Here is a 20441-nt window from a genome sequence, read left to right as displayed (position 1 = left end):
CTTGCACACGGCTGCAGCGTGCCAAATTCATGCCACGTATTAGTGTCCTTCAATTATTGCTGTGAACAAAAGGTTATCTCACAGAGAAAAACCCTCCAACTGAGATTTTAGTACACTTTTTGTTTTCTGTGTCTTAAATGCTGTCTGGGCTTCACAAAACTTACTCTTTTAAGACATTGGATTTTAATGACACAAAAAAAGCACTGAGCCAGCTGTCACTATATTACAAATGTGCATTTGAGAGCAAAACCAATGAGAGTTTGAATCCACCAGGACAAGAGTTATTGCAGAAAAGGTCTAAGGTCTTCTTTCTACATTGCTGACTGTGGAGGCATTATCAGATTGTAGACAGACATTTTTAAAGCAATGAGGAAACTTATAATATTGAAATGATCAAGCAAATTACATTTAGATGACCCTAACCAGCGCCAAAGAGAACCCCCTTCCTCCTTACTCTCCACTCTCACAGCTGCTGACAGGTTTCCTTTCTGACTTCAAATGTGGAAAACTGTTTACAGCCCTGAATAAAGCAAAGCAGCCAGGTATCTGATTTAGGTATCTCTGCTAATCTAACACTGTCTTCCACTTTCTTTTATTTTACAGAATCGTATGAGAATGTGTTGAGGTCAAATGCTGGTTATGCTAACAATTTTTCTGCTGAACCAGAATACTGAAAATCCAGGACACATATAGGTGTAACTCTTACAATTTCATTGTCTTAAGTCAAAGCTGAATTTGGCAGGGATCTCATTTTACGATAACCAGTTACCAAGACAGTCAGAGGGCTGGAACAGCTTTCCTACGAGGACAGGCTGAGAGAGTTGGGCTCATTCAGCCTGGAGAAGAGAAGGCTCAGGGGAGACCTTATAGCGGCCTTCCAGTACCTGAAGGGGGCCTACAAGAAGGCTGGGGAGGGACTTTTTACAAGGGCCTGCAGTGATAGGACGAGGGGTAATGGTTGAAAGCTGGGAGAGGGCAGATTTAGACTAGATACAAGGAGGAAGTTTGTCACCCTGAGGGTGGTGAGACACAGGAACAGGTTGCCTAAGGAAGTTGTGGATGCTCCATCCCTGGAAGTGTTCAAGACCAGGTTGGATGGAGCCTTGAGCAACCTGGTGTAATGGAAGGTGTCTCTGCCATGGCAGGGGAGTTGGAACTAGATGATCTTTGAGGTCCCTTCCAACCCAAACCATTCTATGATTATAATATAAACTGAACTTGAAATAAATATTGTTATGCAGGATTAAAAATATTTCATGCTGGCTTGGAGTTTAGGAGGTTAACTTGGGAACAGACACATTTTGTGAATGATTAAAACATCAGAATCTTTTATATGTCTTTCTTTGTTATTCAGCTGTATAATCTATTTCACCATAGCTTAGATTTTGCACTGATACAAGAGTGATGATCACAAATGTTAAGATTTTTTTTTTTTTTAAAGACTTCTCTGTATATTGTATCATATTTCTGTATAATCTGATCTATGGCTGTTACATTAGCCCTAGAGAAGCCTAGGGTGTTGGCAGGGGTATCACATAAGCATCCTGAAACCATTGAGAAAAAGATAATTGAAATACATGTGACAGCTAGATCAGTAAATCTGTTCCAGTCTGGTTTATACCATGCTCAAAATAACCATTGAGTACTAGAAGTCCCATTTATATTAGTGCAGTTCCAGTGGAGAGGAGGTGCTGAGTTTAAAACAGGGTATAAGTCTCAAGGAACTCTACTGAGTTTAGTGGAGTTTCCTTGGATTCACAGCTACAAGTGTGAGAGACGAATTGATTCTCATAGTGTTTCAAACTGCAAGAGCAGGGCACAGAAAGTTAAAACAGTTTCTGTCTCTTTTATCTTTACAGGAAATTTCTGCAATGCCAACTAGGCCTGAAAGCACACACTCCAATTTACCCTCTCCATAGGGTCTGGAGAGATACCCTTAATGCACCACTTTCATGGCCACTCTGGTGTGTGGATCTTTATGCTCTGTTTAAAGTTCACTTTGGGTCCAAGTGAATAGGGGAGGAGACTATCAGAGGGCTGGAATGAGAGGATGTGTTCAATGAGAGTCCTAAATTCATGTGGAACTTAGGGATAGATTTGACCTCAAATTCCGCCCAAATCCCAGCTTATGTTAAACATCTTTAAATTATGTTTTGATTGTTATCTGCTTGATATTTTGAAAATATTTAACCTTTATTTTGTCCTAAATTGAATCATATCCATATTACACCAGGGATTTGAGAAACATTAAAAATAGGGGAAAGTAGAATCTGAAAGTAATAAACTGCTTTACATTATTTTCCTCTTTTTTTGTTGCTTTGCCTGCATTAGAACAAACTCTGTGCCTTATTCAATTAATGTCCTCATGACAGACTTCAGAAGTGAAAAGAGTTAAAAACTCACAAGGGAACTGTGATGGTAATGTGTCCTCAGAGATATTTATTTGGCCCCATCTGTCCATTTTATTCTAAGTGCTAAATGCTTTAATATACATAGACTATCATTTACATAGCAAGTGGTTATGCAAGATGAATTATTTATTTTGTGACAAATACCTAATACCCAATGTACTGTCAAATACAAAGAACTTCCTTATTTGACCCCCCTGTGCAAATTTGCATTATAGAATTCATTATCTTTGCACATAAGTCACATTGAAGTTATGTGTAAATATCTGTCAGTGGAACCACAAATTATCACAGCTTTGATTTAATTGCACTATTTGCTGTTATGACAGACTGGTGTAGCAAGGAACCTGGTTTTTAAACTTCATGTTGTAGAAGCTGCTCATATATGTAACAGCTGCACTTCTACTGTAAAAAAAAGGTAGGTGAAATAGAAAAACAAACTCAAATTATGATGAAAATGTTATGAAAGTCAGTACTTTGTATGTCAGGCAAATTACACCAGGATTTTTTTATGCCTGGATGAAGACACATTGGGATGTGAATCTCCCCAAATCAAGATAATAACATTCTGTCTGCTTTCCCCATGCAATAGATGACCTGATCTTATGAAGCCAGCTTCATGTTTACATTCCAAAAAAAGTTAGAGGTCAGCTTGAATAAGAAATTGTATCATATCAGATGTACTAGTCTTATAGCACCTACAGCTCTGTTAATTCTCACAGTCTCACATTAATCTTTGATTCTCTCTCCTTAGCATCTGAATATCATAGTCACTATTATTTTACCCATTTAGATACCCTTATTACTCTAATGAGTATGGACTGTGACAGAATTGTTAGACCTGTCCTAGGGTAAATACTGTACTGCTCACCTTAATACTTGTTTGCCAAATTTGATATTTGTTAGCATGTCTTTATATGACAATTATCAGGATAGTTCTCAGTGTTTGGTGTCTCTGAGATAAAGGAAATGCTAAGTTCAGAAACATTACATCTTCTCTCTAAAATTGTGTGAGTATACTTCAAAAGATTCTCAGTATAACTTAATCTGTGTGCACAACACACGAAATTAAGATGTTTATTTGCATAATTTGGAACCATAAAACAACAAAAAAGTTCTCACAGAAACAATCCATCTTATACTTTATTGTATGCTTAGCTTTTTGGTTTGACATTTGACATAACTTGTGGACAGAAAGAGTAAATAAAACATTTCTGAAATTTGAAAGAGATTTTTCCTGTGATGAAGTCGGAACAGGAGGATCAGGTCAATTTTTATTAAATCAGTCCAGTTTCCCATCCTTTACTGAGATACAATTTCTGAAGCTGCTGCCTTCCAGGATGGCTCATTTTAGCAGTTCTGCAGATGAGAGGGAGTTGAGTACCTAAGGATTTTCATTCTGTAGATTAAGAAGTTGGTACAGTCACAGACCTGACTCAGCCAGAAGGAGTTTATGCCTGCTAAGTGAACTGAAAATTAGTGTTGACCCTGAAAAAGCTCTTCTGTAGTTGGAGAATTTGTTTATCTGCACTTTGGCACATCTTGGATAGTGAAAGCTTTTGAAGCACAATAGGCCAATTACAGACCTGGTGTGAGTGGGCACAATGCCACTGAAACCAGTCGAGTTGCGCCCACTCACACTAGGTTTGAATTTGGCACATTGCCTTTGTCAATGGCAAAACAATGTTTTCAACAAATTTCCTGGCAGAAGCTAAGCTGCATGAAAAATGCAGTCGTTTAATATGTTTATTTGCATAACAGATCTGAGCTTCGGCAGAGTTTATTATTCATTATGCAAGCTCATTCCCTTCCCAGCCAGCAATGAGATGCACATCAGAAAGGGTAGTCAGAGAGTTTTAGAATTGAAGAGACTTCTTCTGTTTGTTTAGGTTGGTGGGGTTTTTTGTGTTTTTTGGTTTTTTGTTTTTTTTTTTTTTAATTGCAATCTCCCTCTTGTTCTTTCCCCATAAAGAAACAACTTGTATACTGGGCCAAACCCTTCAAAAAAAAAAGAGTTTAGGAACAGATAAATATAAGGTCCTATTCAGACACCTGGCTGGCTTTCAGTAGTGCTGTGTGCTCTCCGGCTGACCTGCTGAGGCAGTCCTTGGTTCTGAAACAATCTCAAAGAAGTGAATGGTAGCTCAGCTTTCAATCAGGTAGAGACCTAAATATGGATTTAGGTGACTAACTTTAGACTTCTATTTTTGAAGTCTTGCCCCAGATTATCAGAAAGGCTGCTCATTTAACTGAAATCTTCCAGTAGGAAAGCTTCCTCTAGGACATAGGAGATAGTGTATTTCTATGGGGAGGAAGTTTAATTTCCTTTACTACCCTATATGAAATTCTGTGTATTTGGTACCATACTATTGAATGGTGAAGCCTGAACAGTCAGGTCAATGACTAGTGTCTTCCTTTCCTACTCCAACTAAGTTCTTTGGAACTGCTTGTGTGAAGAAGCTTTTGTAAAAGTAGTATGTGAGCAGGGTGGTACAAATAGGAATTTCTGAGGAGAAGTTTAAGGAAAGTATGTTAACTGTGGGGTTAACATGCAGCTGAGCGTGATGGTATAAGCAAAGCATAACCAGGCTCCTGAGCTTTTACCTGCAGTTGGAAATGCCATTTGAGCATGCCTGAAATCATGTCTTTCGTTGAGAAGTTGTGTGAACTCTGCCTGTCAAGGGTGAAAGGGCATTGCTGTAGGTTTATTGAAAGATTTCAACCCAGAAATCATCTAAGATCTGGGGAGGAGAGCTGCAGAAGAACATAGTTAAGCTAGGAAACATCCATGGCTGTGAAGACATCAGGGGCATTATACATACAGAGTCCTCCAATGATAAGGAAAATCCTTTGTTTAACAGAAAGTATATTTGCCATTCCTAAGGAAAGAAAATGGCTTTTACTGAAAGGACACAATGTGCTTCGGCTCTGAACAGCACCTGCTGAGATCAAGAGCAAAATCACTGTACAGCAACAACTGAGGATCTGAATTCAAATGGTGTGATTCCACTTTCTGGCTGTTCTGAATGGAGGTCTGTTAGTGGGAAATGTATACATATATATACATGTACAGTATGCATCCACTTGCTGGCCTTAAACGCCCAGGTCTATATAGTAGCTGGCCCTGGATTCCTGATCTCTCATCCCAGATGCTGGCATGTGAGTACATGAATCCCCAAGGCCAACAGCTCCAGATCTGCTGTTGTTACTTAGACCTACACATACATGCACAGACACAGGCACTATGGATCACCCTCAGTAGCTAGCCTTATGCTCCCAGTTTAACCAGTAGCTGGCCACCTGATCCCCTGGTATCCCAGCTGCTTCATGTACAGATACACACATGCAGATGGGTCTTTCTGTTAGCTGTTCTAGACTTACAACCTTACCAGTAGCCAACTGCCAGATGTTATATTTTCCCCAGATGCTGAATTTGACCTCCTGGTCCCTTCAGTAGCCAGTGCTTAGGCTCTCTAGTCTCTACAATACCTCGCCTAGATTTACAGCTGCTCTGATATCTGACTACCAAGCTTCTATCTTACTCACCAGCTTGTCGAGCTCTACCGTTGCTAGTGATGACACATCAACATATTCATCCCCATAAGGTGCACACACTCTGGTCTCTCCAGTTGTTGGCACACTGGGCACATAGTGCTTAAGACCCATGGTCCCCATATGAGTTGCTGGCACTAAAAGCTAAACACACACACACACATGCTCACAGAATAGAGAGTGACCTCATTCAGGAGAATAATTAGAAATGGATTTAAGGAGAAGACGCAGATCAGACACGGGGCATGGCCAGGAATACATACTAACCAGCAGCCTGTTTATGTGCTTGTTTGGCTGGTTTATCTCCTTATCCCTCTGTTTTCCCACTCTTGTTCCTCCTCAGACCACCTTATTGCATCGTTTCCCTGCCTTTGGGTCCTTCCCTAAACATCACCTAATAAGTCTTGTGCAATCCCAAGATGTTTTTCCCCTGCACCTCACGAGAAGTCTCATAACTCTAAAGGCAGTATGCACTCGCAGTCTGTAAGGCTGCTTGGGAAGCCTATCCAACTGTCTGGTGGTGAGGGGTCTCACTCCCTGCCCATGGGGCTGACACCCTCCTGGGATGCCCTGTGAGTGAATGGGTCAGGGGCTTATTCCTCTGATTGGGTTATTTGGATTCCCCCAGCTTTCATTGTGCCTCTGACCTCATTTGTGCATGTGGCCTTTAATCACCCAAACTACCAATTTCAAGAGATAAATGTCTATACATGTAATAGTCGTCTAGATCCTCCTTATGGTCACTATCAATACATTCAATGAAGCCTAGAGTATTCATCTGCTCACTTGTGTCTATTGCCATCTAAGACTTCACAGAGAAGGGACACTTCTGCTCCGAGCTGCCAGATGCTGTGCGGTACCTCCAGAGGACACTCAAGTTAGTATAGAAACGTTTGGATGTCTGGCAAGATAACTCGTGATATCAGATGGCACTAAAAGCCTCCACGTGGGTAACTGAATTGAACTTACAGTGATGGATCATCAGAATCTCTTACTAGACTCAAATGGTCATTGAGCAGAGAAAATGGAAATCTCTCAATTTACCGTAACAGCATTTAGTCACCTATTCTATCAACACCTACGTATCAACCTTACATTTAAATAGGTGTTATCAGTAGATAAATGGACAGTTCTCTCATCAGGTATTTTTTGTTGGGAGGTCCTGACTACCTTGTGGTAGTTCACGAGGTAGACAAATGGCTGTCAGTGACTGCTTTGACTGAAACATGTCATGAAAGCCAGGATATATCAGAGTGGTGCACAGGGAATCTGGTTCTCTTTTACTTTTACTGTTTCACAAGAACAGCAAAAGTGGAAAAGAACAAACATGGTCATGAAAGAAAGCAGAGGGGAAGGCTGGGAACAAAAACTGAAGCCGGTTTTATATCCAGTAGTTAGAAAAAAACCGCAGAGAAGTCTACATTATTCAACAACTTGGGAATAGAGTACCAAAGAGTGTCTTCTGCTTGCTTGCTTGCTTGCTTTTTTTTCAACATGTACTGCAGTTTGAAAAACGTGGCGTGATATATTAGAGAGAGAGCAAGGTTCAAAGACCAAGTGAACTGAAGTAGAGAGGATGGATGAGACAGAAGAGTTACAAAGGAAGACAATAAGCTGATGAGTCTGTCCCTGAGGTCAGGATATCTGAAGGTGATCTTCAACTTTCCTTCCCATCGAAGACCTACAGTGGAAACATTTGCTGCAATAGTGACTGTGCAGTGTGCAATGAGCTTCATGTCCTCTAGAATATATGCTAACACTTAAAGCTGTGTTAAACATGCACATTGTTTATAGTTCTATTTGAATACACGCAGGAGCAAACATTCCTCTTTATGGTTTCAGAAGATGGCTAGTTTTGGAGCACAAAATATTTTTCTAAGCCCTGTCTCAGGGCAGTTATTGAGGCCATGAATTTTATTTCCCAAAGCTGCATGTGCAGATTGTTAAACTCATGTTCTTTCACATCCATCATATTCACCAAAGGTCCAGGACTGTGAATGTAAGATTCAAGTTATGTTTTACCAGTTTTTACAGGTGACCACTTTAGCACACAATGACAAATAACAACTGTCATCATGGAACTCAGGGGAAAAGATTTTAAAATGTTTCTTAATATTTCTGTAGGAAGAAAACAATGATTATGTGAACTCAAGGAACAGTGGCTTCTTGATGGTTTTTAGGGTTGTTGGGTTTTTTTGGTGTAAATGCTGTGAGAATTTCTGTGGGAGATTTTCTGTCTCTGGAACTATAAATAGATCAGAAATATTTTAATGCTTCTGGTGTATTTTAAATGTGTCCATTTGTTTCTCTGTGGTGAATCTGCTGGTAACTAGACATGATATTTGTAAAATTGGCAATGTGAATATTTATGATCGAGGTTTTTTTTTTTTCTACTTTTTCAGTCAGTAAAAAGCTGTGTGTGCAGTCAAATTGAAGGAATTAATGAATTCCATTCCTAAATGAAAGCCTTATTTCCAGATCTAAATCTTAAGAATGGGTTTTCAATTGTCTTGGAGGGCTTTTGGTCTCGGGCTTTGAATACTCTATCTTGTTTAACTTAAAGTCAGTGTGACTTTTTTTTTTTTTTTTTTTTTTTAAAGGTATAAATGAGGGAAGGAGCATTTATGAAAACTAAGTAACATTAATCTCTCATGTTTGTCCATGAATTTATGTTCCATTGAGCCACTTCCTTTCAAATGCCAACATTCTTCTCAGTTTGTATTCTTTCTACTGAATCTGATATATTAACATATGTATATCAGCAGCATATTTTCTCTTCCTGATGTGAAATTATTAAATGACTGCTCCAGGATCAAGCTATTTGCTCAGGTCTTTGAGAAAAGTAGCAGTTTTACATGCTAATGATTTAATGAAGATTATCGCATTAGATTCCTCTTCTACATTAGCACTCTTTGTTGCACCAGACTTGTGATGCTCAGCCCAAGATGAGGGTTGAAAGGTGACACTTGCATACACTTTTTACTGACTATGGAAAAGGGACTGGGTGAATTTGAAGTTCCTTTAATGAGAAAGCATTCTTTCCGTCTTTTGGTCTCCCATAATTCATTATGGAACATACTGCAAAATTTTTCTCTTGGGAGTTGGAGTGTTATTTAGAGGAAAATACAGTGTGGAGTAGAATTATAATCCATGTTGAGTCTGCCAGTTCCTGATTTGCCTGAGATGTGATCACAGTTTGAGAAAAGGTGTTGCTGCTATTTGAATTGATTACATAACCTTGCTTTATTGTGCTTTAAAGCTTAGGTCAATGCTATGCAAGGATGTAGACAGATACTCTTTGATGTGAAGTGTTTAAATCAAAAGGGAAAATGAATAAATAATTAAACTTTCTATGTAATTTTAAAAGTCCTAGTTATGAGCTGAAAATTAAACTAAGTTTTGTCTGCTTTGTTGGGGAGAGGAATGTGCAGTATGGTCCAAAAGTAGTTTATCATAAAGAAATAAAATATTATAATGAAGACAAACAATTTTTTTATTTCTTTACAAATTTGCATCTTTTCTAATATCTAAACTATTGTCAAGCATCTGTCGTTCTATGACAAGATTCCGAGTGAACAACAGATCAGAGAATACGTTTTTAGAAATATATGACGTAGTATTTATATATTTGCATTCCTTTTATGTTAACTACACCAATGAAAAAAACAGGGAATATACCAAATTGAAAATTGGGCCAGTAAAAACACTTAGATGCAAATGTAATGATGTTCACACTGCCAGTTGTACTAATTAAGTATCTCACCTGTAATCCAATATACTGAAATTGGCATTAAAATTTGAGAAATAAATGTTGTGTGACTCAGGAAAAGAAGGGATTGGAGAGAGATGGAGAGAAAAAAAGAGATCTGGGCATCAGAACTTACAGCAAACATGAGTTTTGTGCTTTATAATGTGATTGAAATCCTTTTATTTTTCTTTTCCTCCTCTTTGAAATATGATTTGCTAAATGTCTGTTGTTGGCTGGTACTAATTCTTACCATATATTTTATCACTGTTCTTTTGGGAGGAATGCTGGATGCTGCAAAATAGTATTAATTTGGCTGCTTAGTTTTCAATTAAATGGTGCAATATGAACAGCAGTAACACAAGCAGGGGGATGGTCTGGATGAACCAGTGCTGTTTCGATCAAAAATGTTTGCCACTCTGAATATAACATATAAGCCAGATGCTGTGAATAAATGTTCTCTTTCTATGGCCAGTTAAATCAGCACTTGTACTTCTGTAAAAAAATACTGTAAAGGAGATTGTAGATGTGGGACACTTACTGTAGACAATATTTTCTGAAAATGTAACACAGACATATAAAGGCATGTTTATTTTAACATTTTTACAAAGATGAAAACAACATAATATATTTTGAAAATAACTGAGTAGGAAGAGTACAAGGAATATTTAACAAAATGTTTGGGAAACAAGGAATTATCTACTGTAATCAATCCATCAGGCTTAAATTATGACTCTCTAAGGACTTATTAGTCAGAGCAAGACCTCCTTAACAACCTTAAATAAATCTGTCAGTCATAAATTCCCAGAAATGTTGACCCTACACTGTAAATGTTCCTCTTGCATGAAATGACTCTCCTTTTTCTCCTAGCTAATTCAATGAGTATAATGCACTGGAGGAATATATCTATCTATAATTCTGAAAAAAAACCCCAAACAAACACCCAAATACTGAAGTGAATGTAGTGGTGCCAAAACTTAGCATGTTTATAAATTTTCTTCTCACTTGTCCTTAAAATCCACCAGAGTGCAATAATGAGTGACAATGGAATAAACTTAAAAAAAATATTCACAATCAATCCAGTTTTGATTGTAGAAAGGTAGCCTCACTATACTGCATACACCAAATTTTAATATTAGAGTCTGTGTTCTCTATATTGTATCTACAACATGTAAATATTATAGAATCATAGAATCGTTAGGTTGGAATAGACCTATGGACTCAGACCAGAACATGAGCAGTCCCAACAGCAATGATCTGTATTACACAAGGGGTTTCTCGAAGCAGCTTTCATTATTCTGTGTATCTCACTCCCTGTCAGGACAGACATCACACATTTGCAGTATCACCTATGTCAGTTATATGAAGGAAGTGATTAAGTTACCGGGAGTTTCTATATCTCATCTCAGCAGGTAGTGACCCATGTACCATGTAACCTGAAGTGAAAGAAGCAGCTTTTAAGTGTCTGACACAGATAAGGGAGGTCCTGCTGCCTAGACCACTCATATGTGGGACCATGTTAACCCTTTCTATACCAAGTGACTTTGCTGAGAGTCTCTCTCCAATAAAGTTAGCTGTCTTTGCATGGTCCTGCATTGGTCCTTGCTAATTCAGCATTAGATTCACAAACTTTATTTTAGTGAACTGGAGACTAAGGATCTCACAATGCAGGACAACTATGTCTCTGTCATTAAGCTCAGTTCTCTAAGGGGTGCTGAAATGGACCTCAATTCAGAGTAGTGTAAATATGTAGGGTAAGTTGAAATTTTCAGATTTTAATTCCTAAAAAAAAAGAAAAATTTTTATCAGCATCCTGTCAGACACTTTGCTCTGCCTTTAAAATGACATAATTTTTGATACATAATGGTTGTGCTGGATCCGATTACACTACATCAGTGGACTTATCCCCCATATGCACTTTTGCAATTGTCAAGCCTTGACTCAGTGCAACTGAAACCCTTAAATAAAGATCCTCTCCCTTCCCACCCAGTGTCCCAAATAGCAAAAAAGAAACAAACAACCTTCTGACAATAATTCAAAGAAAATTTTGACAAGAACACCTTTCCAGTACATGTAAAATGTAGCCATACCTCACCTCTCCAAATCGTGGCTCCCCCATAAAGACTGAGAGAAGCAAACCGGAATGTTTGGTTGATCATTATCCTGTGATGAAGCCCACAGCAGATAAATTTGCATTCCAATTGGTGTCAATTGGTGTCAGAAGGATTCTGTCTCCATGGACTTAGCAGTGAAGACTTGGGATTTTATGGGAAAAGGTGAATGCTTACTTTCAGATATCACAGCAAAAGAAGGAGGGGAAAGATAAATAGCTCTTTCTCCCTTTTGGTCTTAAGTCAGGGAAATAAATTTTAATCTTTATTGCATTCTTCTGATTTATTACATCCAATTTGCTTTCTTATAGGAAAAATGTTTCATCATTTTCCTGCTGTTGAGATACTACACCTTTAAGTATCTGAGACTTCAACTTGCCAGCTTGTAACTGATTTCCATTCAAGGGTTTCTCCTTCTGGCTGCCATCGAATAGACTGGGGATGCAGAAGAGGTTGAGAGGGGACACAACCAGGACAGCTGACCTAAACTGATGAAAGGGATCTTTCATGGTTGTAGCATTGTGCTTAACAGTAAAGTTGAACAGATACTCTTTTCCAAAACTGTGGTTGCTCTGAGACTCATTGGGTTTGGTCTCCTTCTGGGAGGTGGTGAGTGACTGCCTTTACATCACTTTTTGGTTTTTTACCTCTCTTTCCTTCACTTATTAAACTGTTTTTATCTTGACCCAAGAGTTTACTCTTGCTTTTAATCTTCCAGTTCTCTCCCCAGTCCCAGGAGTAATTGAGCAGCTGTGTGGGTGCTTAGCTGCTGCCTGGGGTCAACCTACCACACAAGTGGAGTCACATTCTTATATAGATGTATTCTAGTTGACTGGTAGAGCCTATGGACTTCCCAATATTAAAAAGAAAAAAAAAAGTCAGTGATAAGGTGCCTTTCGAAAATTGCAGAGGGATTGGATGTATTTCAGCAAAGTGCAGTAAATCATCGTCTAGGGCTCTGGCCTTATCTTGCAGTTTCACTGTGTTTTGACTTTGATTTACCTATCTAAAATAACATTTTTATTTACACATGAAAGCTAAAAAAATTATACATTTTACAACACAATAGTTTCCACAAGAAAACTTGTTGAGTCCGTCACTGGCTTTGGTTGTCTTAATTGTCTAACTTAATTGTACAATTCAAATTGTTAGTGTAGCACCTGGCATTGTTTTGAACTCAGAGCGAATAGCAATCCCAAGCAATTCCCAGGCACATTTCAGGAATTACATTGAAACAGGTGCTATTTTCAGCAGATAGGTTGCAGGCCCAATGTTTTGCTGCATATGAAGATTTAGTAGTATGGAGGTGGGCCATTCTGCACTAGTGAATCTCAGTGCCAAAACTACTCTGGAAATGCTTAATTTGCTGATGTACATATCACCATTGAGTCTTTCATTTTCCTGTAAGATGAAATCAATTACTGAAACATTTGCAGGAACTGCAATTAATTGGGGCAATGCCAGCTTATGATGCAAGACTTGTTTAAATAAGTCAAGGATTCTTATTCAGAGTAGGACTTGAATGGAGATCCTCCATAATTGAGGCAGGATGGAGTTATTGAGTTTTTTCAAAGAGATTCTCTCTTTCTCTCACTCTCCAATTTCTGATGAAAAAATAAATAAAAACAATACTGAGGTGAAATGTAAATAAATTTGATTTAATTGTTCATAAACAGAATTTATTTTCTAGAGAGTGCGTAACTATAACATCCACTCTCCTGGTCAGGAGCAAAGGATTCTTTTTACTTAATATCAAAAGCTGACAATGTAGATATCTACATCTGAGCTTTTTAGACACGTACTGGCTGTGATTCATCCAACTTATTTTAGGCATCTTCCTTAGATGAAATGAGACATCTTCTGGAAGCTACTATTTTTTCCTCCAGTTATAGAGGTTGCTTAGTTCATAAATAGAAATCTGCATTGTGAATGTCTAAAAAGCTAAGATGAACCCCCCAACACAGGTTTATTCAGATTTTACTATGCAATTTAAAAATAATTGTGTTGTGAAAACCTGACTCTGTAAAACATGATTATATTCACTTAAACTCCAGTCTGTTAGATATAGGTTACTTTACAAGTTGTTCTGTGGCTGGAATTCATAATTTCAAAAATATGTTGTGTTGACAGCTAGAGGAACTGCACTCCTACTTTCTCTTCACAGAATAAGTTTAGTGAAGATACCCTAAGAAGGATTTTTTTCTGGACCCATACATGCTACTTCTAGGGATAATAAAATAGAAATTTAAAAATGTAGCTTCTACAAAGCTACACTTTTACACTACACAGTCAATAGAAATGCAACTAATTTCGAGTTATGCTAATGATTTTTGTGATAAATATAAATGTCACATGGGACGTAGACCATGACTGACTCATTTATCACCATAGCCACAAGGCCTGTAGAGAGTAACACCTTCAAATTTCTAACAGCAGAATTGGATTGGCATTGGCAACCTCTACTGAAAAGGCCTTACATACCATTATTGCTCCCAGCGGTCCATGAAAGAAGCTTGAAGGTATGATATGCAGATAAATAGGATTAGTGCAGTTCTCCCAGGCAGAATGTAATCAGTAAGGAGATGTCAGGGGAACTGGTATATGAAAAGATGTTATTTTAATAAGTAGCCCACCATAGAAGAGCTATTGAATTACTGGCCAACAACAGTATGAACTGGAAGGTTATAATAAAATGTCTCTACCAACTTCAGAAAACTTAATGTAAATAACAAGGCAACTTCTCCACAGATTACAGCCTATAAGAAACCATTTTTTCAATGGATATTGCCAGCACTGAAGGTTTTACAAATTGCAGTATGTTCAGCTCCAATTATTCCAATCAATGGAGCATTTTTCTTATGCACTGTCAAGCTTCTACTGTAATTACAGTCCACATTGCATTTCTAGTGCTTTTTGCATGCCTATAAAATCAGACCCTTCCAATACTATCTACTTGTGATTTCATAAACATTCATCATTTCTTTCTTTGCTGTTGACTGTCCCCAAGGACTTTAAGATTTGTGCTGTTCAATGCGCCTGCCCAGTGGCACAGCTCAGTGGCACTGAAGTTTATTGACATTTCTTTTTGCTCTTATGAAGCCCTGCTCTGTAACATTTACTCTGCCAATTACATCCATTTTGGTATTCATAGTCAATTCTATCTCTGTGTGACTTTAATTGTATTTCACTAAATTAAAGAGGCATTATAAAGTTGTTACCCTTTGATTTTGTAGCTTTAATTTCATTTTTCTTTAATCTTTGGAGCACACTAGATTATCAATTAGCATAATAAAACAGTCACTGTGGAATTTAGTAACAATACTGGGTATTCTGTGAAGTGAATCAGCCCGTTTAATGTTAGTAGTATGACAACAGTATGTGCACTAAGTAATAAAGTAGGCAAAATTCCATTCCACATTTCTATAGTATCTCTACATGAATTAAAGGATTTTTTTACTTTTTTGGGGGATTGTTTCCAATGATGGTGGACTCATTTTGAATGTTTTATGCACTCTAAAGTTGTAAGAAATTTGCAAGTTTTTAATTCTTTAAACATTTTCTTCATTGTAGGTGCTGCAGTCACTGTTATTGGTAGGCAGAATAATATCAACTGATATTTTAGCACTGTCTTAGAAAGCTCCTTTCAAACCAATGATGCCTGCTCCCATTTTGAGTCTTAGAACTCACTTCATTCCAGTGGTCAAGACTTCCTAGCCTGTTGCTTTTTATGCTTGCCGTGGAGAGACTATCAATCTTTGTGCTTTTCCTGCAGGTTGTTGCTTCTGTGTTAATTCTCCTAAATTATCTGCTTTTTGTAGGGAGGCCAGTTCTACTGGTGCATATTATACATTCCCTGAACACACGGAGAAAAAATAGATGGAAAACTACCTATTTGTGCTATCCTGGTCTCTCTCCTTAGACAGTGATGAAGCCAGCCGTGTTAAGTGACAGGATTCTAAGCATCTACATTTTTAATTTCTTAACCAAGAATGGATGTTTGTAGTGGATTTAGCCTCCAGGGTTATATGGACACCAAGAGGAAGGGAGAAGGTTATAGAGTTTTATGTCCCTTTGTATTACTTCAAATCTTTATTGTATTCAGTGCTTTTTACTTAAAATGCAGATGCTTATCAAGACACATAAAATACATTTCAAGTATCTTCCAGGAACAGCAGACAACTGGAAGAGATGCCAATAGCTACTCATGCAATCCTTTAAATAACAAAAAAAGTCAATGTGACTAGATACAAGAATTACGAATGTCAGGTCATTGCAATTACCAAATGATTTCTGAAGCAATTAAAGGAGCAGTTAAAGGAGTTAAACAGTGACCTGTTTAGGACACTGGTTGAGGAAGTCCCATGGGAGTCAATCCTAAAGGGCAAAGGGGTTCAGGAAGCCTGGACATTTTTCAAGAAGGAAGTCTTGAAAGCACAGGAGCTAGCTGTCCCCATGTGTTGTAAGATGAACTGGCAGGGGAAATGACCAGCCTGGCTGAATAGGAAGATTTTGCTGGGACTTAGGAGAAAAAGAAGAGTCTACCACCTTTGGAAGAAGGGGCAAGCTACTCAAGAAGAGTACAGAGATTTAGTTAGATCGTGTAGAATGGACATTAGGAAGGCAAAAGCCCAGTTAGAACTCAATCTGGTCACTGTTGCAACAGATAACAAGAAGTTTTTTTACAAATACATTAACAATAAAAAAAGAGCCAGGAAGAATTTCCATCCTTTATTGGATGTGAGGGTGAACATTGTCACTGAGGATGAGGAAAAGGCTGAGGTACTTAATGCCCTCTTTGCCTCAGTCTTTAATAGTCAGACTAGTTACCCTCAAGGTAATCAGCCCCCTGAGCTGGAGGACAGGGATGAAGACCAGAAGGATTCCCTCGTAATCAGGGAAGTAGTAGTTAATGACCTGCTATGCCAATTGGACACTCACAAGTCTATGGGGCTGGATGAAATCCACCTGAGAGTGCTGAGGGAGATGGTGGAGGAACTTATCAAGCCACTCTCCATCATTTATCAGCAATCCTGGTTAATGGGAGAGGTCCAGAAAGACTGGAGACTTGCCAACATGACACCCATCTACAAGAAGGGCCAGAAGGAGGATCCAGGGAACTACAGGTCTGTCAGCCTGACCTTAGTACCAGGCGAGATTATGGAGTTGTTCATCTTGGGTGCGCTCACACAGCAAGTGCAGGACTTCCAGGGAATTGGGCCCAGCCAGCATGGGTTCATGAAGGGCAGGTCCTGCTTGATCAACCTGATCTCCTTCTATGACCAGGTGATCCGCCTAGTAGATGAGGGAAAAGCTGTAGATGTTGTCTACCTGGACTTCAGTAAGCCGTTTGACACAGTCTCCCACAATATCCTATCGGATAAGCTGGTGGCTTATGGCCTAGACAGGTGTGCTCTTCTCTGGGTTAGAAACTGGCTGGATAGTGGAGCCCAGAGAGTCGTGGTAAATGGAATTAAATCCAGCTGGCAACTGGTCACAAATGGTGTTTCCCAGGGCTCAGTATTGGGGCTGGTCTTGGTTAACATCTTTATCAATGACATGGATGAGAGGATTGAGCATACCCTCAGCAAATTTGCAGATGACATGAAATTAAGTGAGAGTGTTGATCTACTTGAGAGTAGGAAGGCTCTGCAGAGGGATCTGGACAGACTGGATCGATGGGCTGAGGTCAGTTGTATGAAGTTTAACAAGTCCAAGTGCTGGGTCCTGCACTTGGGTGACAACAACCCCATGCAGTGTTACAGGCTTGGGGATGAGTGACTGGAAAGCTGCCTGGCAGAAAAGGACCTGAGGGTGCTGGTCAACAGTCAGCTGAACATGGGCCAGCAGTGTGCCCAGGTGGCCAAGAAGGCCAACAGCATCCTAGTGTGCATCAGAAATAGTGTGGCCAGCAGGAGTAGGGAGGTGATCGTGCCCCTGTACTCGGCACTGGTGAGGCCGCACCTCAAATCCTGTGTGTGGTTTTGGGTGCCATAGTATAGGAAAGATGTTGAGGTGCTGGAGTGGGTCCAGAGGAGGGCAACGAAGCTGCATCTGGAAAACATGTCTTATGAGGAATGTCTGAGGGAACTGGGATTGTTTAGCCTAGGGAAGAGGAGGTTGAGAAGAGACCTTATTTCTCTCTACAACTACCTAAAAGGAAGTTGTGGTGAGACTGGTGTTGGTCTCTTCTCCCAAGTAACTAATGACAGGACAAGAGGTAATGGCATCAAGCTGCACCAGGAGAGATTTAGATCAGACATTAGGAAAAATTTCGTTACTGAAAGAGTGGTCAGGCATTGGAACAGGCTGCCCAGGGAAGTGGTGGAGTCACCATTCCTAGAGGTGTTCAAAAGACATATAGATGTGGTGCTTAGGGACATAGTTTAGTGGGGGCGTGGTAGTGTTAGGAAAATGGTTGGACCTGATGATCTTAAAGGTCTTTTCCAACCAAAATGATTCTACGATTCTATGAGGAGTGGGAGGGAAGGATATAAAGCAAAGGAGAAGTGTGGAAGGATGTAAAGAAAAGAAGAAGTGTAAAAGGAAGACCAAAAAAAGAAAAAAAAAAAGAGCAATAAGTCTATGATAAGTCTATATATTCACCAAAACCGTGGTAGCCCAGCTGTTTTCTCTATGAAGTTCATTGTTAGAAGAGTATAACCTTTTCTGAGTCACTGTAAAGATTTCTCACAGAATTGTACCAGAAAAGCTTCTAATAATCTTTTAAACGAGCACACAGTAAAAGATCAATCTCTTTTTTTTTTTTTTTCCTGTTTTTTTTTTTTTTTAATTTTAATTATTCTTTATAATCTGGTTTTATTCAGGAATACTGGGCTACCTAACTTTCTCCTTGTCCTCTGCTCGTCACCTTCTGTCTACAAGAGAATTTTCTTTGAAGAGAAAAGCCTTCATTAGCTGAGGTCCCCTGATGCTACCTCCATTGTCAGTCCTGCCAGCCCATTTCCCTGGTAATTCTGGGTGAGTCACCACCAAGGGCTGATGAAATTGGCCAGTGACACTGTGACACTGGCTGCAGGGTGGGCACAGCCACATTTCCCTCCACCAGGTTCACCCTAGATAGAAAGAACAGGGTCACCGGACAGAATGAAGTCTATTTTACATGTGTGAAGGTAGGGAGAGAGAAGATGTGAATGAGAGCTCCTCTTCTGAAACATTTCTGTTAAAACATGTCAGTTGTTTCCCCTCCTCTGTTAACACCAAAGCTGATCTTAAACATGCTGCATTCCAGACATCATGTGCTTTCTATTTGTATTCGTTGCAGATGTGCACTAAAACTACTGCAAATAATTTAGGTAATTGGCAAACCACAGGGGCACTTACCCTGTTCACTGGCCTATTTTAGGCTGGCTCATCATCACCATTCTAATTGATGACAGGTCTCTAGTTTTTCACTTGCCAGGCTGTAAGACAAGGAATACTAATAAAGTGTTCTGGCAGTGGGAATGTTGTAACTGTTCCCAGCCTTTTGCAAGCAATGAGCTCGCCCGCCCCTGCCCCTGCTGCTAATGCACAAGTGATGTGGTGGGGAACTTTTTCAATAGAAGAACACTGTCTTTTCTCATTCCACTCAACCCCTGCAATTACCTAATTCTAATACGATCATACCTTTTTTAATATAATGCTGTACCCTGCACCATGTTGTTATTAAAAGGTAATGCCATCAAAGTAGCTGACATTCTTACTGGAATAACAAACATTTCTCCCTTATATAAAGAATATTTCAGAAACTAAAATTGTCTTTATTTACTGTTTCCCGCTGCCCTCTTCCCTGGATGCTCAGCATTAGTATCTATTAATTGGAAAACATACATATAGGTGTTCCACCATGCTTTTTTCTGCACAGACTCACCATAGAAGCCAATTCCTGGCCCAAATTATCTCGCTATCTGACTGGATCACAGATAACAGTGAGAACTATTGAGTCCACTGTGCAGTATGCAGAGGCAGACAAGTCACAGGGCTGCAACAAAGGACTCTTGGACCCATAAATTTAATCATTCCTGTACCTACATTTACGTTCATGCCATCCTGCAGTGAAACTGTACTGCATCTCAAGGTCTTAAACATCGGATCTTAAATACCAAGATCTTAAACACCAAAAAACACCACACTGGTGCCTGCTGAACAGAACTAGTGCTAGTCAATGTCAAACACTAAGCACAAGTGTATACATACAACACAAATTATTGCATGTTACCTTTTGTGGCTTGGCTCATGGCTGTAGTTAGGCTCAAAGTTCTCTCCAGAGACAAGGCAGTGTAAGTGGCTGGTGTCGAACTTTTGTATGACACTATAGAACTGGAAGGCCCTCACTTGTTTCTGTGTTTTCTAGTCCTGTCTTTCCTGATCCTAATGGGGATCACATCACCACACCATCTTCTGTGCTCATGAATGCCTTTACAAAATCTAACTTTAGTGACTAATCCAAGTTCAAGTAATTAACCTGAGCCATACAGTATAACTGTACATGTATTTCCCTTTAGTTGATATTTTATCCACCTCTATTCAGAGTGTAATCTCATTACCCATCTAGGACTGTAATGTGGTACATGACTTAAGTCAATATAAGCTGTTCTGCTGATGAAAGAGGCAATCCTGTCCTCT

Source organism: Leptosomus discolor, chromosome 2 (assembly GCF_034619465.1).
Source record: "Leptosomus discolor isolate bLepDis1 chromosome 2, bLepDis1.hap2, whole genome shotgun sequence".
Classification (NCBI taxonomy): domain Eukaryota; kingdom Metazoa; phylum Chordata; class Aves; order Leptosomiformes; family Leptosomidae; genus Leptosomus; species Leptosomus discolor.
Note: the sequence above shows the minus strand (reverse complement) of the source record.